This window comes from Chrysoperla carnea, chromosome 5 (assembly GCF_905475395.1).
Source record: "Chrysoperla carnea chromosome 5, inChrCarn1.1, whole genome shotgun sequence".
Lineage (NCBI taxonomy): Eukaryota > Metazoa > Arthropoda > Insecta > Neuroptera > Chrysopidae > Chrysoperla > Chrysoperla carnea.
Window position 1 is genome coordinate 34,111,255 of NC_058341.1, and position 22,799 is coordinate 34,134,053.

Here is a 22,799-nt window from a genome sequence, read left to right on the forward strand (position 1 = left end):
CGATTGATTTTGCAGGCAAATTCACATCTTCCGTTTAGGTCCGATTTAGTTTATAGAAATTAAAAAAAGTATTGCCTCTTAATAGGATACATTTTTTTGGAGTCTATTTTATTTATGATTATTTTCAGGACATCTTCATTTTATTTAAGTAATTTTAAAAAACATTCAAAGAAAAGAAAACCAAAAATTTCTGTTTTCAATTCTCATCGAAGTATAATGTCGGTTTTCCACTAAACGGTCAACAAAAACAAAACTCACACTAATAATAACTTTTCTCAAACTTTTTGAAAGCTAGCGTGTTTTGCAACAGGGTTTTTCAATTGCCGCAAAACTTGTCTTGTTTGTCCGTTTGGTAGAAAATCGGCAAAAGCTTTTATCAGCTACGTGTGAACTACAACGAACGAAAAAAAAAGTAATTTGAGGAGTTTAGCATTATTGTGATTCAAATCCAAGACCACCAGAAAGCTCAAATATCAGCCGCTGAAGAGTTTTTTTTTTTGTATTTTTAGCGTTATTCTGTTCTACATTGAGTGAACTACAATGAACGAAAAAGAAAAAAGTAACTTGTGGAATTTAACATTGTGATCCAACTCCAAGACAACTTGAAAGCTCAAATATGAGCCGCTGAAGGGTTTGTTTTGTATTTCTAGCGTTATTTTGTTATCCTTGATCATAGAAATGAAGTGCTCTAAATTTTACGAACATTTGAAATTTTGAAGAAAATAAAGAATTATTTATCTAAAAATATACAAGAATGCCCAAGACGAACGCTAGAGAGACATTTTCTACCACTTTTCGAATTCTATGTCTTTTGAACTGAAAAATCCAAGGGAAGTTAATTTCCACCCCGGATTGTATAAATCAATAAATATTCGTTAAGAAAGAATTTACTTGGACAATTTTGAAACAAGGAAATATTTTTTTTTGTAATTTATAAAATGGCAAAAAATTTAGGCCTTCATGTTTAGAACGAAGAACCGGAGCATGGAAACACGAAAAAATATCTCTAAAATAGATATATATTTTATTTATACAGGGTTTTAGAACAAATTTAAAACTTGGAATTTATATTTTAAAATCAGTAAATTTATTTTATTTTATAGAAGAGACTTATTTTCGTGCCTTTTCCTACCTTTCTACAAAACAATTATTGCTACCAAATTGTCCATGTAATTTTTTGTTTTAATGAATAATTTACTGATCTATGATTACAAAAAAAATGTAACACCTACAATAAATTTTAATTGGGAGGTGTTGGGAAGACAAAATTATGCACAGCTTCTAGCAGTAATGGAATAAAATATATAATGAAATTATAGTTTAAAACATTGAGTACGTGTATCTGACATGAAATTTGTTTTGAATACAATGCCAATCAGTCTAGGAGTTAATCAATTCTACAAAACAAAAATTAATAGGAATTTTTATAATTATTAGATACAATACTCATCGAATGTGATATCATACTCAAAATATTGATTATTGTCATACTTAAATGTAGATAAGAACATGAAATACACCGAAATATGCATAGTTAACTACTTTTTAGTAAAAGAAAAAAACTGACTTCAGCTATTATTATTAATCAATAGAGAAATTATTTCATGCAAAAAATGATATATTAAAATTCTTACTCCAGGAAAAATAATGTTGCAAGACAAGTATGAATGATGAGGACAAGTATGATTTCCCATGCTTTCCTTTAATAGGAGATCGGACTAAATTTTTTTTATCACTTCAGATGAAGAATTCTCACTTCACGAATAGAAAACTGAAGTTGTATTTTAAAAATCTTTACTAGTATGTAAGATATTAACGTTTTAAATTTCTAATTAAACAAAGACGAAGATACCTATTAGTGGCATCATACGGTGGGTATCGCCATAGAAATTACATATAAAACTTTGTTTTGCCAAAATGCTAAAAGAATTTGGACAACCTTTGAATGTAAACTTTGATTGCTTATAACTTCTTCGTTTTTTAATCAATTTTAATCGTGGCATCATTATTCAAATTTTGTCATGGTATTTAGTCTGGTTTTACATTTTTATGGATAATATGGCCAATTCAGCATCAAGATTATCCCCTATTGTGTAGGAAACTGATTATAATCGACGAAATTTCAAGTCACATTAACGATTTATGTACTTTATTGATTTAATTCTTCAATCTATTCTTCGATTTAATGTTCGATCCTGTTGAAAAGAGAGTCCATGTTATAGTCAGTTAATTTGTAATATTCATGGTTGTTGTACTTTCGTCTAATGAAGTAATGAAAGTCGTAAATTTCCTTTATCTAGAAGTTTTTTTTTTAGCTTAGAAATTAGAGATAAGTGTATAAATTCAATGTTATTATTATCTAAGGGGAAGTATTACTGCTAAAACGATATGTTTGTCGAAAATGTGCACATTAAACAGAAATTTTCTTTTCTCATTGTCCGTTTGAAGTCGGTTAAAAAAGCAAATATTGAAACTGATTAAAATAAATTAATTACTAATGTATTTTCATTATTATTTACATAAAATATCGCAAGTATAGATAAATAACTTTACTAATTCAGAAACTAATTTTATGAAATAAATTTTTAAAAATTAAATGGATTTTAATGTAGTTAATTTATTAATAGCTACAGCTACTGATGTATGAAAAAAAATACATCGGTGTACAAATACTTGAAATTCATATAATTAACATCGAAATTAAATTAAAAGTGCTTTTATAATTCAAGTAGGATTTCAATAATTTTTTTTAACTGTTTTATGATAATATAATACAAAATTATTAATCAATAATTATGAAAATAGTTTTAAATATTAGTCATTTAATTTCAAGGGAATTACTAAAGTTAATGAAATCATGGTTTACTTTCGGTTTGGTCTTTTTTAGCTCGGTGTAGGATAAATAAATATTAAAGGATAGTCTTATTACCCTGAATTATTACCCTGAAATAACTCTAGGTCTTTCTACTTACAAAAAATATCCATATCTGTTAATATATATATTTATTTGCGCTCCCACCATATTTTATACTGAAGTTTTGATAAATAAATAATAATTCACAAAACTCAAAAATACAAAATAGTTTAAAAAACAATAAACACGCTTTTGTAACAAGATGAACTAAAAGATAGAAAATTAATTTTTTTAAATCAAAAAAATCATTTTATCCTTAAAAAAAAGAGTGGATAATCCGACGTTTTGAAGGGGGTCCAAATAATGTTCAAAATTTCCGTTACATACTAACATACTAACATACGTATGAAGCTAATAAAAGCGTGTTAAAATTACTATTATCACATGGTAGAATTGACGTCCACATATTAAGCTGGTATCGTAAATTGAAGAAAACAGCTACTATCATCCCTTGGGATCATATAATGATCTAAAATAATTCATACCAAATGTTAGGAATATCATCGTTCGATATTTCTGACTATTACAAATCTTTGAATAAACTAATAAAATACGCTAAAGCTCAAGTTGTGAAATTCTTAGAAAGTCATCTTTATGATAAAGCTATTTACTTTGTAATCTTAAATCGTGTGGTCGCTTTTTAAACTTACAAAGCGACCACACAAAACATTTATTTTGAGATATAATTCATTTTAAAATATTGATTACATGATTAGACATTATTCAAAATTTATTGGTACTTAAGATGTATGTTTGTTAGTCAAGAATTCATCATTTAGGAAGAATGTAATTATCTATTTAATTTTATTTATATTTGCTTTAAAAAAAATCGGTGGTTGGGTCAAGGTAATCAACATAATCGACCGTGGTACAGAAAGGGTGCTTTGTTAAATGATTAATACATATTTGAAACTTTGTGAGTGGCTTCCTTTTGGCGATTCTACCAAACTTCTTTCTACGGCTTTTTTTCGAAAGTGCTGCTTTAATTTTAGCTATCGGTCAGTAAAAACGCTACCTGGAATTTCTCGGACACTATGACCACTTGATAACATTTATAATTACTAAACAATTCAGCAAAAGTGAACTATGGATGTTATTCAAAAACAAAACTACTTAAATGTGGCATGTTTGAGGTAGTAGTCAAGCCCGTCAGTGCAGTATTTTTGTCGGAGAAAATACTTGTTTAATAATTATTAATGTTATGAAGTGGTCATAGTGTTCGACAAATTCCCTGTTGCGTTTTTTAGGAGCGATAGCTTAAATACGACGTTACCTTGTTCATTAAAAAAACGTAGCACTTTCGAAAATAGTCGTAAAGAGAAGTTTGGTAGACTCCCCAAAAGAAAGCGAGTCACGAAGTATTTACTATATATTAATCATTAAACAAAGCGTCCTTTCTGTCTCACGGTCTATAATTTTTCAATTTCACTTTTAAAACCATTAAAATTTGTGATAAAGTTTTCTATTTTGTTTTTCACACTTTCTAGAGAGAACGTGAAATGGGAATTATTACAAACCGTCCTTACACCACCAGTTGTGTTAGTTTCATAAAAATTAATTAAATTTCTGCAGTAGTTCAATTTATATCTATAATTTAAAAATATCAAATAAATATCGAATACCCATTTATAGGTACCATATTAGTAGGTACAAAAATTGTGTGGCATACTCATGCGATCTCCGTGTACAACTATTGTTCTTTTTATGAATCTAAAAACTATACCACCCATATTTTTCGAATCAAAAGATACACGAAGCTATACAAATTTTTAATTCCAGTTAATGGGAAAAACGTTTTAAATGTTTTTTAACAGATAAATTTAACTTATTTGACACCATGTCTTTTTTATTCAATGCCATGAACTTAAGTGAATTAAATTTTCTACTGTTTTATTATCTATAAGTCAAGTCTATCTAAATAACATTAAATATAATGTAGAATGTTCCGTTTCAGAATGATCCGTAAATAAAACCCTTTCGAACCGGAGTTTCTGTGATACATTTGGATCAAAATTATCCTTATTAGGTACCTTTTCAAAGGAGCACATACTTTTTATGAAAATTACAAATAATAAGACCATATTTTTGTCTCCATATGGGGTAAAATCTTTTTCTATAGTGTTTTTAACCCCCAAACCAAAACAAGGGATGTTATGACTTTGACCACTATATGTGTATGCCTGTCTGCCTGTGGCATCGTAGCGCCTAAACGGATCCACCTATTATGATTTTCTTGCTTCGTTTAAAAGGAGATTTACTGACGAGTATTCTCAGCTTTTTCAACTGCAAGTTTTGGGTTTCATGGCCGAAAAATTTGGCGTGGGTTTTTTAAATTTTGTAAATTTCTCTTATTGGTCCGTAAAATACAAAATTCGAGTCCATTAGACGATGGAAATATGGGATTTATTGCTCAGTTAATTGGTTTTAATTTTGATTTTGGTCTTGTTTTGGTAAGTTAAAAAATTTAAGTAATCGTTACGTTTTGAATCAACTCATGGAATAAATATTAAAGGTAATTTCGTTGGTATCAAACTTTTTCCCACAATTTCCTATTCATAACCTAGTGAAATACAATTATCACTATTTAAGGCCATAATTCCATATTAAGTTGGAGCATGTGTGTATATAGAGGTACACTTCATATTTGTGGAAAAATAATTTTTAATAATAATATAAAATCAAACAGAAATGTTTATGTCACCTTTATTTATTGTAGGTACACCTTTTTTTCTACAATGCTTGATGTCGGTACATATCAAAGGCGTCTATTTACTTTAGTAGTTACAAACACATAATTTCAAATAAAAATATAACGCCTATGAGTACCCGTTTTATAACTTTTACTAAGTAATAAAATGTTTCAAAAAGGATTAAAAATATCAATAAAATCTACAGTTCCAATTATTATTGTACGACAATACCTATAACATTCTATAATGTTATATGTAAATATAATTTTAACACGATTTTTGACTAAAATATTTTTGTTTTAACGGAAAATTTTTGAGTATGAATAATTTATGATGTCTAGTTTTAACTTCCTCAAAATTTGAAATTGAAGCGTAGACAAACAAAATTTTGGGTGGACAAACAATAACCTAACGAATTTTCATTTGTATTTTGTAAGAACTCTTTGGCACTGTGGAATTTCGCAGTGCGGTACCCGTGGCTAAAAACAAGGTAGAGAAGAAATATTTAAGCGATACAAAATATCAACAAGAATTTTTTTTATAGGTTGTATTCTGTAAAGGCAATTTTATTGCAGATATGATAAACAAATTACATACTAAACAAAGTTATATCTTATATACGAAATCGGTCCGGTACATTTTAAGGTCGTGGGTCTAGTTTTCGTCATTTTCGTCAGCACGATAACTTTTAAATTAAGGATAAATCATAGAATTTTATAAAGGAAAAAGAAAGCTCTAGAGGGCCACAAGAAAACCCAGTTCGAGATATAATATATTAGATTCACATTTGAGGATAGTGACAAAAATGATAATTTCCTCAAATTTAAATTCAAGGGTGGGGAAACAATACTTGTAGGAAGAAAAATTGTCGTCAATCGTATGACATCTGCATTTTATGAAAATTTGGAGCTGCTTGATGTCATAATTTTTAATTGTGCCACAACTTTCAATTAGAGGATGGACAAGTGTGGGTAAATAATGGGTAAATGAATCCAATTAGCATTTTATGAAAATTCGCAATTGAGGGGTGCTATTTTCATGGAGCTTAGTTTAATTTCCTTGAAACGTAGAAAAGAATTCAAATATCTACTCAAGTATGTACTTAATTTTAACTTTAGTGTAAATATGTTTTTATTTTTATGATATTCCTTATGATTAAATTCTATTAATTTTACCGCAGAAGTGCGAGTTTACATGCACATTAATCGAAGTTTAAATCGAGTATTTAATTATAAAATCAAAGTCCTCTAACTGAATTGGATTCAAAAAATCGTCAAAAATCATTAAAGTTCTTATAACCTCCCCGTGTTTGGAATATGATAATTATTCAAAAATATTTTTTACACAAGTACAATTTCCATGGTTGTCGGATCTAAATTTCAACTCAAGCAAATGAAGCGACTCTTTTTTCTTGGAGTTGGATCATTGTTAATATTGGTTCAATTCGATTTACAGAAACACTAACTTAAAAGTTCCAATTGTGGAATAAAGATAAAACATATAAATGAATTGAGAAGATGTAATCGCAGCTTTAGAATCGGCATTCTTCTTTGATGTTCCAAAAATTATAAAAGTATTTTTTTTCACCAAATATATCAAAAATATTACATATATTGCTACTGTTCATACATACCCGACAAAGTGAAAAAAATATGGTAAATGGTATTTTGTAAAAATGTAAATGGGGCATCAGTTTTATTATTTTTCCACTTGTTACCAAAAATGGTTTTGATTGGTTCTTTTATAAATTGGCTCAATATTATTCTTATATTAATAAAAAAGTATTTTTATTCAGCGTTCTACGTTATTAATATTCCAACAAAGTTTTTGTTTTTTTATGGCAGAAATTATTTTAACTTTTTTTCTTAGAAAGAATATGTGGAATTTGATATTATCCGTCGCAGTTAGTTCGGGGCTTCGTTCTAACTATATTTCACGATTCTAGGAATGTTTTCAGGATTCTCACATTTTTAGACAGGTAGAACTTTTTCCGAACCCCCAAATTCTTATAGGATTGGATTTGTGAACTATACGTGCTTCATTTGAAAATTTGTTTATAGGATTGATAATGATGACCATACAAAAGAAAAAATTTAAGTTTCAACCATGACTAAAATTTTGTCTTAATAGAAATCGAATGTTAAAGGAGTCCAAAAATGACAGGAAATTCCTAACTGTGCATTATATTTACAAGCTCGTCATTTTTAACTTTTTAGGACAAAAATAAAATTTGAAAACTTGATTTCGTTTAGATCGATTTTCGGGCAATGTTTAAAACTTTGATTCTCCAAATAACAAACGAAACAATCCAATAATTTTTGTTTCATTTAGAGCTCACTGTATATGCAGTTTGATGCCCCATTTACAGTCGGTACATTTAAACTTTATTTGGCTAAGTACTTTTTTTTAAACTATTATAAAGAGTACCATCCGCTTCTAGTAATAATAGTTTCAGTAAAATATTGATACATTCATACATCACATATGGTTTTTTTTAACATAAATTGTACATATACATGGTTTACCCATGATAACTTTAAAAGTTAGCTTAAGGGTGGTCCTATTTTAAAGATCTTTATCTCAACAAGAAACATACATTAAGTATATGTGTACATAATATTATTTATTACAACCTGTATAATGTTTACTAGAATATCAAATTCTAAATAGTCCAAGCAAATTTGACATTTGGATACTTAAATTCTCATCGTAAAGTTTTAGATTTTTAAATTTTAAAAAGGGTATTGGGTACCCGTTTTTTCACAGTCCATGGCAAATTATACATATAGTAGGGTGGGTCAAATTTTTTGGGTACCACCTCATGGTGTTTTTTGGATCATTTTAAGTAGTTTTGCCCCTGAAACCATGCCTCTAAAATGAATTTCGGAAGTAATTTACTTGCCTTGTGATGTTCTAATGCTAAGTAAATATTTCTTGACGATGATTGCTTAAGAATTTTCATGAACAAAGAAAATTTTAATTTATATGAGCAAATATTTACTTGCTACCAAGTTAAGATACTTTCCTGTAAAGAGTACTACTTTGCTATGAATTTTTCATGCTTTTTCTAATTGTTAGTTTGTTTTGCTATCTAGATCGGGAAATCTCTCCTGTATACGATTCTGAACGATATCTCAAAAACTATATTCAATCGTAAAATATCTCAAAACGATATCTCAAAAACTATATTCAATGCTAAATTCAATCGTAAAATGAATCATATACCAAAAGTTTTAACTTTACTTTTCTGTTACTTTTTACTTTCCGTTTTAACGTTTACTTTTCTTAAGTTATTATGAAGATATCGAAAAAATTACTTAATCTTCATCCTCCTGAACATATTCTGATACTTTTCCGATTACTGATAAGCGAGAGGAGGTGCATAAAGTTACAAACAAAAATTAGAAACTTTTCTTTTAATGAATCGTGTTAGCTTTGAAATCAAAGATCTTGAGATGTACCAGGTGGTATATCCCAATCATGCACATGCTACGTCCAAAAAACAAAAAGAAGAAAACAACCCCGTTTTTCGCCGTAAAAGCTTAAGGTCTTTGGTATTAACTCAAAGATCTTGATGAGTCCTTCAATCCTTTCAGGGTCCTTCAAAATTTCTAGATTATGTCTAGAGGCTGCCAGTTATTTGCTAATCACTTAAAATAATGGTCCCAAACTTTTTAGGGAAGAATTACCCATAATTTAACTGAGGATGAAAGAGTGAGTAATCAACTCTGATGTTATTTCGATAATTTCTTTTTTTTTTTAAGTGCACAATTTGTTAGTTTTTTTTACTTATTCAAAAAATATATTTAATGTACAGTTCTATTAAATAAATCTTAATTTTTTTGGTTTTTACACGATTGTAGGTACACATAAATACATAAATCCAACATTTTTGAACAAACTGAATCAAATCAATAATAATGTAAGTAGTTAAAATGTTTGTGAACATCTGAATGTACTTACTAAATGTTAATTACCGACTTATAAAAAGTATTAACATATATTTTTTAAATCCTTACAGCAGCAAAATATCATAATTTGATGTTGTTTTTAAATCCATTCAGGTGAAGTTGTGGGTTTTCCCATATTATACCATTTTTAGGACACCATAATATTAAAAATATATTTAATCATTTCCTTTTATATTCTTCTTTTTTTAAGGAAGTTAATGCTTTATTTTAGGTCAAAAATAATCCTTCATTTGTGTAATGTAAGTAGATCATCTTTTATCTTTTGACTTTTATGAATGAAACAGATTTGTTGTGTACATGTGATGTATGCAGATTTAGTTCAAGCCAACAGATTAATATTACAAAAACAGATTAATATTTGTAAAAATTTGTACTATATTTTTGTGTGATATTGGGAATTTTTTAAACTTCTGTTTTGAATTTATCACTAACTCTATAATAGATAAATAGCATACATTTTTACCCAAATAACTGGAGCTGCAGAATCTGTTTAGAAGATTTGAAATACGAACTTAGTTTGATAAATTTTATCAATTCAGAAATATAAAACTTATATTTATAGCTATATGCTATTAAAACATTTAAAATTCTGAAAACTTTTTTAAGAAATCTTGTAACATCCGTCTTAGTTTTGGTTTATGTGCATCAGATTTAATACAGCCTTTAAATAAGATAGACTTTTAAAAAGATTCCTAGTTTAAAACTAATAATTGATTAATTTTTTTTCATCATTAAAAATACAGCTTATGTATGATATTTGAATCTCAAGGGATGAGATAATCAATCATTCTCAATTGTTAATAAAATTATCCATAAAATAGGCCTTCAATATCAACTTTATATAAGCCAGTCGCATGATTTCGAAATAAATTGCGAATGTCTGAAAGTACTTCTTAGGAGTTGGGATTTAGATATGGCTCCTTATGTCCATTTTTACCGTTTTTTTAATGATTTTCTTCAAGTAGGTTATAAAATTCAGGAATAATGAAATGATAACACATAATTTACAAATCTCTTAAAATGCCAATTAATTGTATTTTTTAAAATAAAATTTTATTACCAAAATCCAAATATTTTTTATGATTTAAATTATTTTATTATTATGTTTTAATTAGGTACGCACGCAATATAATATGGACTCAAATTAGCAGTTTTAATGGATTATCAAATTACTGATATATGTTATAATTACATGACAAGAAACCTTATCATATCGACTTGAAAACTTTGGATATGGAATAATTTTTGGAAATAATAATGTACTGTCAAAAAAATATTTTGTTCAAGAATCGAATCATAGAATTTATTCCTAATAAAAATCGTATAGATTGATGTCTATCCCCAGAAAATTGGATGGTATTATGGACGCCAATAAAATCAATTGGAAGAATCTCTCTTGGAAAATTTCTAGTCTTTTATGATAATTTTCACATATAATTCGAAATTTAAAGATTACAAATTTGTTTCTTTAAATTTGAGCGGCAGTCAACACACAACTAAAAATGCTTCATAATTGACATATGGCTTAGTTATTTACCTTAAATTTAAAATGAATTCGAAAATGGACAGTGAAGCTGGTATACATAGACTTTTGGGTAATAATTCATCTCATCCTAAAATATGTAAAAATCTTGACGCCGTTTATCAGTAAAAAATAAATAAATGGTAGTTTGTATTTTTTGAAGTAATCCTGAACGAAAATTGTCGCCGTAGGCTGCTTAACGGACGTGAAAAGTAATTAAAATTGTCTAGAAATGATTACAAAATCAGCATTTTTCGCAAATATCTCGAAAAGAATTCCGAATCTTGTCATCTTAAAATCGTTAATGTTATGAAACTTTTCCGTGATAATGCTAGTCTGGCTCTTCCACCATTGTGACCCAAACTAAAATATTTCTCCAGTCAGAATAAAAAATTAATCATTCGCAGTGAAAAATTGTTCGATATATTCCACAAAACAGTGATTTTTCAAATAATTACGAAAGTACGAAATTTAAAAACAATGCAAGTTTTCAAACATTCCGGCTTAAAAGTATGGACCAACCTAGATCAAAATTTGATACATCATCAAATAGTTTGATTAAACAATTTAGAATGGTTCTTCGGTAAGCGTTAAATTAGTTAAAGAGGAAAAAGGTAATATAAAGATTAGTAGTTATGGTTTAATTTGGTCGATTGGTCGAAAATCTAACTAAAAGTTTGTAGAGTTGGCAACGATTATTGTTTTCGGCGATTAATAATGACGTTGTGGGCACATTTCTCTACATATGCCTACAAACAAAAATTGACCTAAATAAATTATTTATGATTTTTTCCAAATGGTCAACAATTTTATAGCTACTTATTTTAATACATTTTATATCGATCGGTGCTAACTCAAAGGATATTTTTTTACAGATTTTGCTTTACTCACCCAAATAACAAGATAGGTCAATTTTGGATGGTACAAATACAACTAAAAAAGGAGAGAACTCTTTATTTTTTTATGAGACTCCAAAAATATTTTATTAATTTATAACATTTACAATTTTTAGTAGGTTATCAAAATAAAATTTTTGTAAAAAAAATCAGGTCAAACTTTTATTAGATAGATTCGGCTTCTTTGTGACATACGAACACAATTATTATATTGAAGTTTAAAAGTAAACTAAATTTTTTTTTATACAATACCTTGTAAAAATTTATACGTTTTGCCTGCTGCTGATGGTTGCCAGTATTCCTAAGATATTGACTATTTCTATGCTACTGTGGTAGTATCATAAATCCATAAAAGTTAATATATAGAAATTTCAAAAAGTTATAGAGTTTTTTCGGCAAATGTTCTTTGATGTTTATAATGTTAGATAAATACCTACCCATATAGGAATTTTATTTTTGATAATTGATTAATTGAAAGCAATTTTCATTTAGTTGCAAAATCAATTAGTGTAAATTAGTAAATTAATTATAGAAGTTGTTTAACATGTTTTATTATCTAAAAAGAAAAATGGTAAGCATTCCTACCACGTAATGGACAAGTGAACTTCACGTAATGGATAAGTGATTTTCAATTATATCTGAAATAAGATAACCGACTAAACCAAATCAAAAAATAGAACCGACTTCAAAACAATGTTCAAAAAGTGAAGAATAATTTAAAAATAAATGCTATAATTTTTTGTTTGATTTATCTTTAATAAATAGGTATAGTTTCGATAGGTTAAACATTATTTGAATTCAGTCACAATGAAGCCTTGCCAAACACAGGGTGGAAACAGAAATTCTTTTTTTCAAAGATGATTAGTTTTATACTCAAAATCTTCCTATTGGTTAGGTATGTGGATATCGCCAGGGAAAGAACCATAATCGGTTGTGTAGTTTCTGAAGTGTGCCAAATTGTTTGGTTTTTTTAACTTGATTAAAATGTATGGAATTGATGACCCATATATTTTGGAATTAACATAATTTGTATAATTTTTTGACCAAACTTTTGAAAATGGTTTTCATTCAATTTGGCCACAAAAAATAATTTAGTTTTTGTGAAACGACAAATGCAAAAGTATGTTTTTGTCTCCAATTTTCACGTATACATAAGCTAGCTTGGATCTTACAAAAATTTTCGATTTATTATCTCTGCACCTACATAGAACCGAAATTCAAAATTTAAAACACTAAATTTTTATGGTTGAACTATTTCCTTGGAAATACTTTGTAATTAACGATTACATCATACATCAAAAAAAAGTTAAATAGAGTGAATATAATTAAAATTCGACACATTATCGGAATTTTCTTGCAATTTTATCATTATTTCGTAGAAAAGGAATTTAGAACACCTTGTGTATGGGGTATTTCAAGCAAAATACTTGTCAAATCAACCCCAAGCCGTGGCATGATTATTTTGGGAATATTAATCGAATTGTAGTTATGAAAACTGTTTACACAAAATTTAAAGTCAATCGAACGCATAACGGTTTTAACAATTTTTGTAATCGATCAGAATGAATACAAAAATTGCAAAGGTTCTGGTTTTGCTTCTCAATCATATCATTTAAACATTTTAAAAGAAAGCTTCTAGAATCACGGCAACATTCAACATTACAAAATATGTTGAAATCCATATTCTCATACAATTCAGTTTTAAATAGTATTAATTTATGAAGATATATTATTATTGCAAATTGTATTATATACTCTGATGTTCAAAATCCAATGTATTACATAAATCATAACACTATTACACTTGCTTACGGAAGTGTACATATTTAAATAGAAAGGAAGAAAAAATTATACTGTATTTGCTGGCCGATTGTAAGATAATTTTGATTGAATCTGGTCCCATTTTTACACCACCACAAAAGAAAAACGCGTCCTTAAGCAAGATATTGGCAGTAAGTTTGAAGCACTTTGTGTTATTGTCATAAGTAGTCGTTTGAGTTATGAGGAGTCAATTCTGTGACTACCTACTTATATCCTTCTGGTTTTGGAACATGAATTTTATCAAAAATTTGAATTAACTAAAATTAATGGTTGCAAAAGTCAGTTTTGCAAAACTTGAGTCAATTTGAAAGTTTAATACAGTTTCTAAAGTTTTATTTTGCTGAAAAAAAAGTGTTTGGATGTTGCAGCTTGTGAAATTGGTTGTTTTTTTAAACAAAAATTGATTGGTACTATATGTCAGTTTCCATTTTGCTCTTCTTGAAGAGAAATTTTCAAAAAACCAAAACGAACTATGTTTTGAATTGCTCAGGCTAGATCTTTCTTTAAGGCTTTAATGTTGAAAAACAAATTTCATACTGTATCTGAAAATGTTTTTCATGAACTATATCTTTGTACACTTATAAAATGGAGAATGTAATATTCTCAAATCTGAACATTTATGTACAAAAATAAATCCATTTCTGTAAATATAACAGTTATTTACCGTGCGTCCCTTCATAAAGAAGACTTTCACCTAAATATAACATGTATAAATGTTTACATTGGCCTTAATTGCTTAATAGAGGGTCGAACAATACGGCAAACTTTTGACAATTAAGCTGTGAATTAGTTTTTATTACAACATCTAGTTCTCTTCTTTATATATTTATTAGTTACAAAACTCTTATTTATTTTTTTCATAAATATTTGTTCAATGTAAATAAAAATAATATTTATTATATATTTTTAACTTTAATGTGTCGTGTGACTCAAACAATTACTTTTTTTTCTCTTCATGAAAAAACTAATATATCTGTTTCTCCTTCACTTTCTTTAATAGTTTTTTTTGTTGCTGTTGTTTGTTTGCTGTTACGAAAAGTGTGACGAATTTTGTATTAGGCAAAACAGTTACATAAATTTTTAAAATGTCCTTCACTTTTTAATGACGTAAGTATTGACGCATTGTTAAGAAAACAAATGGTTATTTGTTTGTTTTCAATTGTTTGTATAATTAATGTTGTATCTTAGAAATTTGGGATAACTTAAAAAATAAAACTATTTTTTGCCCACGCAAGAGATTTATTCAATATTATGCGCTTAATTCCAAAAAAAGTGATCGATTTTCGACCTATTTTTTAATATTATTTTTCCCAAGAAGAAAATAATCCCAATGAATTCAAGTAAACTTTCTCTGGTAGTGACCTGGTAATTTAAGCAGAATTCTTTAAGCTAATAGCAGCCTGGGATCTATTGTGCCAGCAAATATTTCCAGATATCTCTGAATGCTCACTTATTTTATCAAAAACATGTTATTTTATTTATTTTTTTTTCCCATATTTTAGCCCGATTTAATCAGTAAAATTTGGAGTAAATAACAATTATTTGGGGTAAAAGCTAAAGAACCTTTATATGTAGACTGGAATTTTCTCGATTTTTCCTCTGAAAATACTAAAAGATATGGAAAAATCTAATGTGTTACCTAAAAATATGGGGATATGCCTGTGACCATTACTTAAGTATAGTTTTTTTTATCAAATTGAGGTAGAGAAAAAACCGTCGAATGAAATATGTTGTCATTATCCAGTCTTTGCAGGCAATACAATTTAGCCCCTAAAAACTTTGCTTAATTTAAGTCAAAATGCGAAGGTTAAAAATTTTTGGGTTGCCTCAGTAAGGCACTACAGAAGCTTCGTTCACCTAATTTCTGAGATAATTTCTTCAAAATATGAAACTTCCCAATACTCCCTACTTTATTTTATTCTCGTCATGAATTTGTGTTTTAATCATGTTTAAGATCGATTCAAATTGTTCGTCAAAGGAAGATCCAAGGTGAAACAGGTATTTTACTGAATATTTCAAGTTCATTTAAGATTTTCTTTGTTCTTAGAATACCAGTGGCTGTAGTGATTTATTTCATATATTTTTTATGTATGTGAATATTATGGCATTATGTTCCATCGAAAATCACTTTACGCATGTTAAAATACGATTAACAGTTACATAAATATATACAAGTGCAAGTAAAATATACTTAACTAATTATTCTCAAGGACAAGGTCTCGTGTCAAAGATGGAATCAATTTAAAACGAAACCTTGAAAATATATATTTATAGTTATCGTATACCTAGAGAGCAAATTATTTGCTTATTTACATTATACATAAAATTTTTTGGTCTTGGTATGCAATTATTATATTCACAACGAAAATTGAAAATAAAAGTGTTGGGGTGGTGCTATAACATTCATCACACTTTCAAAAAATGAATGTGTAGGTTATGTCAGTTGATTTGTAGTCAATTCGACTCTGTAAGGAATAGTTACTTGCTAAAATTTAAGCAAACAAAAACTCATTTTCTTGAATTAAGTATTAAATTTTACCTACAAGCTTTGTAAAGGAATATATACTCGGCTGGTTAACTGGCATTCTTAAAATTTTTTGTATCCTCTAACCGAAAGCATGCTTTTCTCCACCGCATTCAACTACGGGAAGAGTTACCTTGGTGGCGTGTATTTCTGTAGCTCGCTAGCATAGCAACACTCTAGCAAGTCACAAAGTCGCTCTTTCCGCAGTTAAATGCGGTAGGAGAAATTGTTATTGAGGCTTGGATACTAAGAAAAATACTATACAACTCACCACTAGAATATTGGATGCCTGGCAGTGAAAGATACAAAGTCTCAGCTAAGCTTCAGCCTTTATATCACATACGTCAGGAAATCCAACTTGACCTAGGATCGTCTTATGCTATTTCCGACGTAATATAATATAGTTATGTGTAAATCAGATACACTTTCCTCGGAAAATATTAACTAAAAGCTGGTATAACAACATTTGGATGAATTCTTGATGAAGTGTAAATAAACTGATATAATTAGAGAAATTAATCAGAGAATGTTTGGTCTTTCTTCTACACGTCTTATCCACCATGGCTTGTACAAAATATTTATATTTATATCATTGCTTATGAAATGGGTCAGTAAATATTACTCTTTACTTACAAGTCGTATAACCCTTCGTGCGTCTGTATATATTTTTAAGGGTTAACATTTTTGTTAAAAATAACTGTAATATTAAACAGTTGCCGAAATAGTAAGTATAGCAATAACGGTTTATTGCACAAATAGGCCCATATTGAAAGTAAAAATTTCAAATATTTTATTGCAATCAACAATTTTTATTTTATATAGGCATAGGGTTATATTTTAATTACTTGTAGAAATACATTCACTAAGTTTTATTTTCATGGATTTTACTGTTTTCTTGAAAAAGAGAAAGTTTTATCACGATTCAATTAAGTACTTAAAAAAAATTTAGATTTGACCAAGCCTAGCCAAATAAATTAGGACCAAAATCCTTTTTGACAAATTAGGGGCCTAGTGTAACATCTAGTTTCAAAAATTATATTAGTTTGAAGCAACCTAGAATATCATTCGGTTAATCTGAATCCTAAACTAAATAAATTGATTGATGACACACTTGTTCAGTTTTTTTATATTGATTACATTTTTTTTTTAATTTTTAGTTTTTACAGTTTTTACTAAAAAAAATTTGGAAATTTTGGCAATTATTTTCTAAAATGGTATCTAAAATATTGGGTTTTTTTGTGTGATATTATCCGATTTTCAGCAAATCAATAGTGGGCATATCTTGATTCCATCGATAACCTCTGCATTTCCTACTTGGGTATGTCAACATTCGTACATACATTTTTAAATACTATTAATCACCGAATATCAAGTAGCTACATGTCATGTTCAGAACGTTCAATATTTGATGATTGCACATGTTCATACCACAAGTCATGTTGTCTGTTTTCATCAAAATAAATATTTTAAATTTTTTTCATATGTAATATGATCACATATAGATGACGATGACAAAAAAACGCCTACCACTTAAAACATTTAACAGATTTATAATATTTCCAATAACATAAAAATAACATAATATTGTAAAACAAAAAGGGATAAGAAATATTGTATGGTATTATTTTGTTGATAAGTAAATTAGTGACAAAATTTTAACAGTTAGTGAAAAAGTATGTTGCGAGCGCCACAAAACCTCTGTATACAGAATTTAGCCGATATCTAGCCCGAGTAATGACTCAGGATCCAGATTTTCTTTCTTTGTACTGCTATATTATATATATTAACTAAAAAATCTTTGATGGTGGAAGAGCAGATAACATTCTATAATAACAGACTGTAAAAATATACGTTTTTTTGCTAGCTGAACTAAAGATCTAATTAAAAGTTAGGGTAAAAAACTAAATAAAATGATTTTGTAACTAGCTGAACTAAAAAGTAGAAAATAACTGCCCAAAAAAAAGAAACTTGAGAAAAAATCATTTTATCGTAAAAATCCGTACTATGAGTTTTAAGATATTTTACAATTAACGATTTCACCAGTATATGCCAATAAGATATTAACAATAATTGAAATCTAGCATCCCACGCTTTTTTACGATAAAATGTTTTTTTATCGGATGAGGTATCGTTATAAAAAATAGAGGCCAAAATAATTTATAGAAAAAATGGTTTGAATATTTGAGATCTCCGAATAAATATCTACAAAATTTTTTTGTAGAGGTTATATTTATATCGGGCTAGATGAATAAAACTAGAGGCAGAAATAAATTTAAAAAAATTTTTGAATTTAAAAATTGACACAGTTTAATACATTTCCGACGGGAGTATTAATTTTCAAGGAGTTTTCAATATAAAAAAACTTTTTCCAATGAAATAACCATGTTATTTTCGTATTTTCTCATAAAAAAGTTGTGCTACACTGGAAAATTCTGCAATGTATCTCCAAATTCTTTTCTCAAGTTTCTCAATTTTACAAATTTAAAAAATGAAGGTCAATTTAATCTAACGAGTCAGTTTTACGATACTCTGATTGATACATTGGAAAATATTTCATATAATTTTCTCGTAGCCTTGTAAATGTAGAAACCATCCTGCGATTTAATAAAATTTTATTTTTCTGAAATATTCGAATTTTGAAAATCAAGCAACTTGATAAATAGTCACAGTAGATACTAAACATAAAGCTTCCTCTGTTTTGAAATAAAACTCTACATGGTTGATATATAAGTTCGCATTAAAAATACCAGAGGTATTTATTTGAGGTCACTTTTCAAAAATCGATATACTTCATGACATTTACACTTTACAAAAATAATAAGTGTCAAATTTCTTCTGTATATTCATTCAGTAGGATAAAGTAACTTGTTGGTGGGCGATTCTTTCAAATAAATAATACACACATGAATAATAAATTGATTTAGGAAATGTTGAAAAATTAAAAACAGGCGCCACACATTAATTTTTTTTATGCATATGTTTTATAAATGGGACGACATAATAGTAATATACATTTCTATCCATGTAATTTATGAACACATAAATCGGTCAAATAAATTGTAATTATTGTATTATGTGATAATTCAAATGCGCTTATCGTTTTTTTGGAATACCTATAGTGTTAAGTAAACTCTATTTTCATCGGTTTTTATTTTAAAATGTTTATGCTGTTATTTTAACTTTGTGGATAAATCAGAGAAATTTGTAAACACCAAGAACCCTTCGACGTAAATGATGTATACTATAATCACAGTTGAGAGCATAAATGATTGAGCATATCTGGCGTAATATATCTGCAAAAAAGCGTACAAAAAACAAAATTTTACACAGAATAAGCGAATCTTTCTTCTTTTGTAAGAAATTTTGACTTTATCAAATACTTCAGAAAAAGATAATTTTACATCGACGGAGGTTTGTTATAAAATACTTGAATATTTGTAAAAGCATGAGCCACTCAATTTAAAATATCAAGGTATATTTGCAACGCCTCGTTGACTAAATGGAACTTTCATTTTGGAACGCCTCATTGACTATTTTCAAATTATTAAATATGAGTGGCACATTATTATGGAAATAATTATTTTTTACTTGTTGAACAGTAAAAGCTAGTTACTTAAAAAGTATTTTTTATTTAAATTTTTAAGTTTGAACAAAAAAAAAGTAAAAAATATCGCAATAATAAATCTAAAACTATCTAAATTATTTTGATATTAATATTCAATGACTTTAAAATTCAATTAAACATTTTAAATAAAAAATCCTTGTAACCTTTTAAAAGATAATGATCAGGAAACACAAACACAAGCAGTTAAAACGCTCATATGCAAACAAAACACAGCACACACGCGTATATATAGAGATATTTAGTATTATAATAATGTATTACTTTAAACGCTGCAGGAGTTTATCATTTTGCAAATAGAAATGCAATCACCGGTCCTAAATATAATTACCTATTAGATATACAATAATTTTATTCAACATACGTTGTTGTTACGCCTAAATATTTATTTTAATAATAATGAATATGAACTGTATGTGACCCCCTCAAAATATCCAAATTCAAGGGTTTTCTATTTAAAATGATAAAACTTTAAACACAAATTAAATAGCTTGTGTTCAGGTACCATACAAATGTTTTTGTTTTGAAAGAGTATTTTTTTGCAATTTGTGTGATATACAAATACTAGCTGTGAACAACCCGCTTTGCTGGCAACTTCAATTATAAATATAAAGATTAATGTGTTATATATAACCTTCACTTCGTAAGCCGTCACTTATTCTCCTTTTGTTTGCAATTTCACCGATTTTATTATTTTGGTACGGAATCCTAATTTTTTGACAAAAGCTCTAACTGTATTCTGCCAAGCTTCGCTGTAGGACAATATGGTTGCCTAGAAATAGATGAGATATATCTAGTAAATTTTATGAAATTTGATAAACCCCCGATACAAAATTTTAAACATCGTTTAAACGGCTGAACTTATTTTCATGCAACTAACTGTTTTTTAATGTACACATCATGCCCTTTTATTTAATATCAGACTTAGGTATATTGGAAATTATTCGATTGTTCATCTCCACTTCCATCCCCTCCGCGAATATCTCCTTGCGTCGGGGATACAGTTTTTTAATGCACACGTCAATCCCTTGTCGCCAATTTCAGTCGACTATCCATTGTATAACTGCTTGAGTAATAATCAATGAAACCTCACCGGGACGTGCAGTTTGATTATTTAATTTAAATTTAAAGTTCTATCATGTTAAATGAGAAACCTTTTATAATAAATTTATGTATCTAAAGTAGATAAAGGTACTCTCCCTTTTTGTCTCACAAAAATTGTTTTGTGATACTTATCTTGAATTTTTATTCATTTTTGAAATAATGACTTAACGTTAAATGTTATTTTCAATTCTTTTTTTTTTCAATCAAGGTCGTGTCACAATTCGTGAACAAATTAGTAACAGATATTGTATGTATGAATTGGGACATATTTTAATAATATTAACAAAAATTTACAAAAATTATTTCCAAAATATTTATAAGTACTTAATATGCTCTGCTTGGGAGTGTAGAGAATACTAGATACAGGCAAAATGCTCGAGAATTATGTAACTGATTATTCTCTATTCATTTATTCAAAGCTCAATAGATCCCATAAACAAGTTTTTGTTTCTAGGTTACACGAGAAGTAGCTTTCAATTTACAACGATTGTTTATCTGACATAATAAGCTAGTTAATCCAGGAAAATAAAGGTTTTTCTGTTTAAAAAAATTCCAAAGTTTTTTCACCGGGATTATACTTATTAGGCACCTATAATTATCTATAATTAAAAGTACAAACTGATTATTTCAATTTCTACTTCAAAAACTGAAATCTATGGATTTCTCACCTAAATTTTTTAAGGAATTATTTCTATTTTTCAGCTCTGTTTAAATCATAAAAATTGGTATTTATATATAAAATCGTAAATACTTTTATCGACTCTTCCACCATTTTTTGGCCTAAAAAATATGAATACAATTTTAAATATAAATAAATTGGCGATTATAATTTAAATATTAAAATAAAAAATATCATGAAATCAAAGTTTTTTACACACACTGGCTCATATAGAGTGCTAAAGTTAAAATTATGTGGGAAAGTTATACAGATTCAGTAAGTGCATCATTGCGATAAGTAGCAAATTATTTAATATGTGCGACAAATCAATTTGATTTAATATATAATATAGCGTTATCTTTTGCTTATTTGATTGAAAAAAGTTATTTCGTTCCAATTCCGTTCGTGGCATGCCTCTAGAATCGCAGATTTGGTTCCCGCCGTCAAATCAAAAATTAATTTAGTTAATAGTTGTGATGAGCTGGTGTAGTGCAAACACGAAGGACGTGTACTCAGCAACAAAATAATTCAGGAAATGAATTTTTCAGCGAAAAACACAAATAAGGCATCACATTGGAACCTTCGGCCTAAGTATGTCTCTCGTGGACAGCCAAGATAACCTAGCATAAAGTTAAGATATCTGAAGAATTAAAGTCTGTAGTGAATATAAACTTAAGACATTTTGGAAAACATTAAATCATGTTTTGGAACTACCCAAAAATTTCTTGAATGTTTAAGAGTAGAGAAAGTTATGAAGATAATTCGAGCAACGCCGAGCACTATAGTTACTTCATTATAATTGATAAGCTTGTACCAAAGTCATAAATTTTCGATTTCTTCTATACGAGGATTGTGTCGTACCCCGCACATATACTTGTCTCACTCCACTAATATAATGAAATAAAAGGGGACCGAAATACATATATTCTAAGAAGCACCAGGGCCAAGATACAAAATACAAAACATTGGAAAGTTCTTCTTACATACTCTGTATGGACGCCATTAAAATGTATGTAGATATAACTTGATAAAGGTAGATATACTAAAAATGTACGTGCACAAAGTAGAGATATTGTT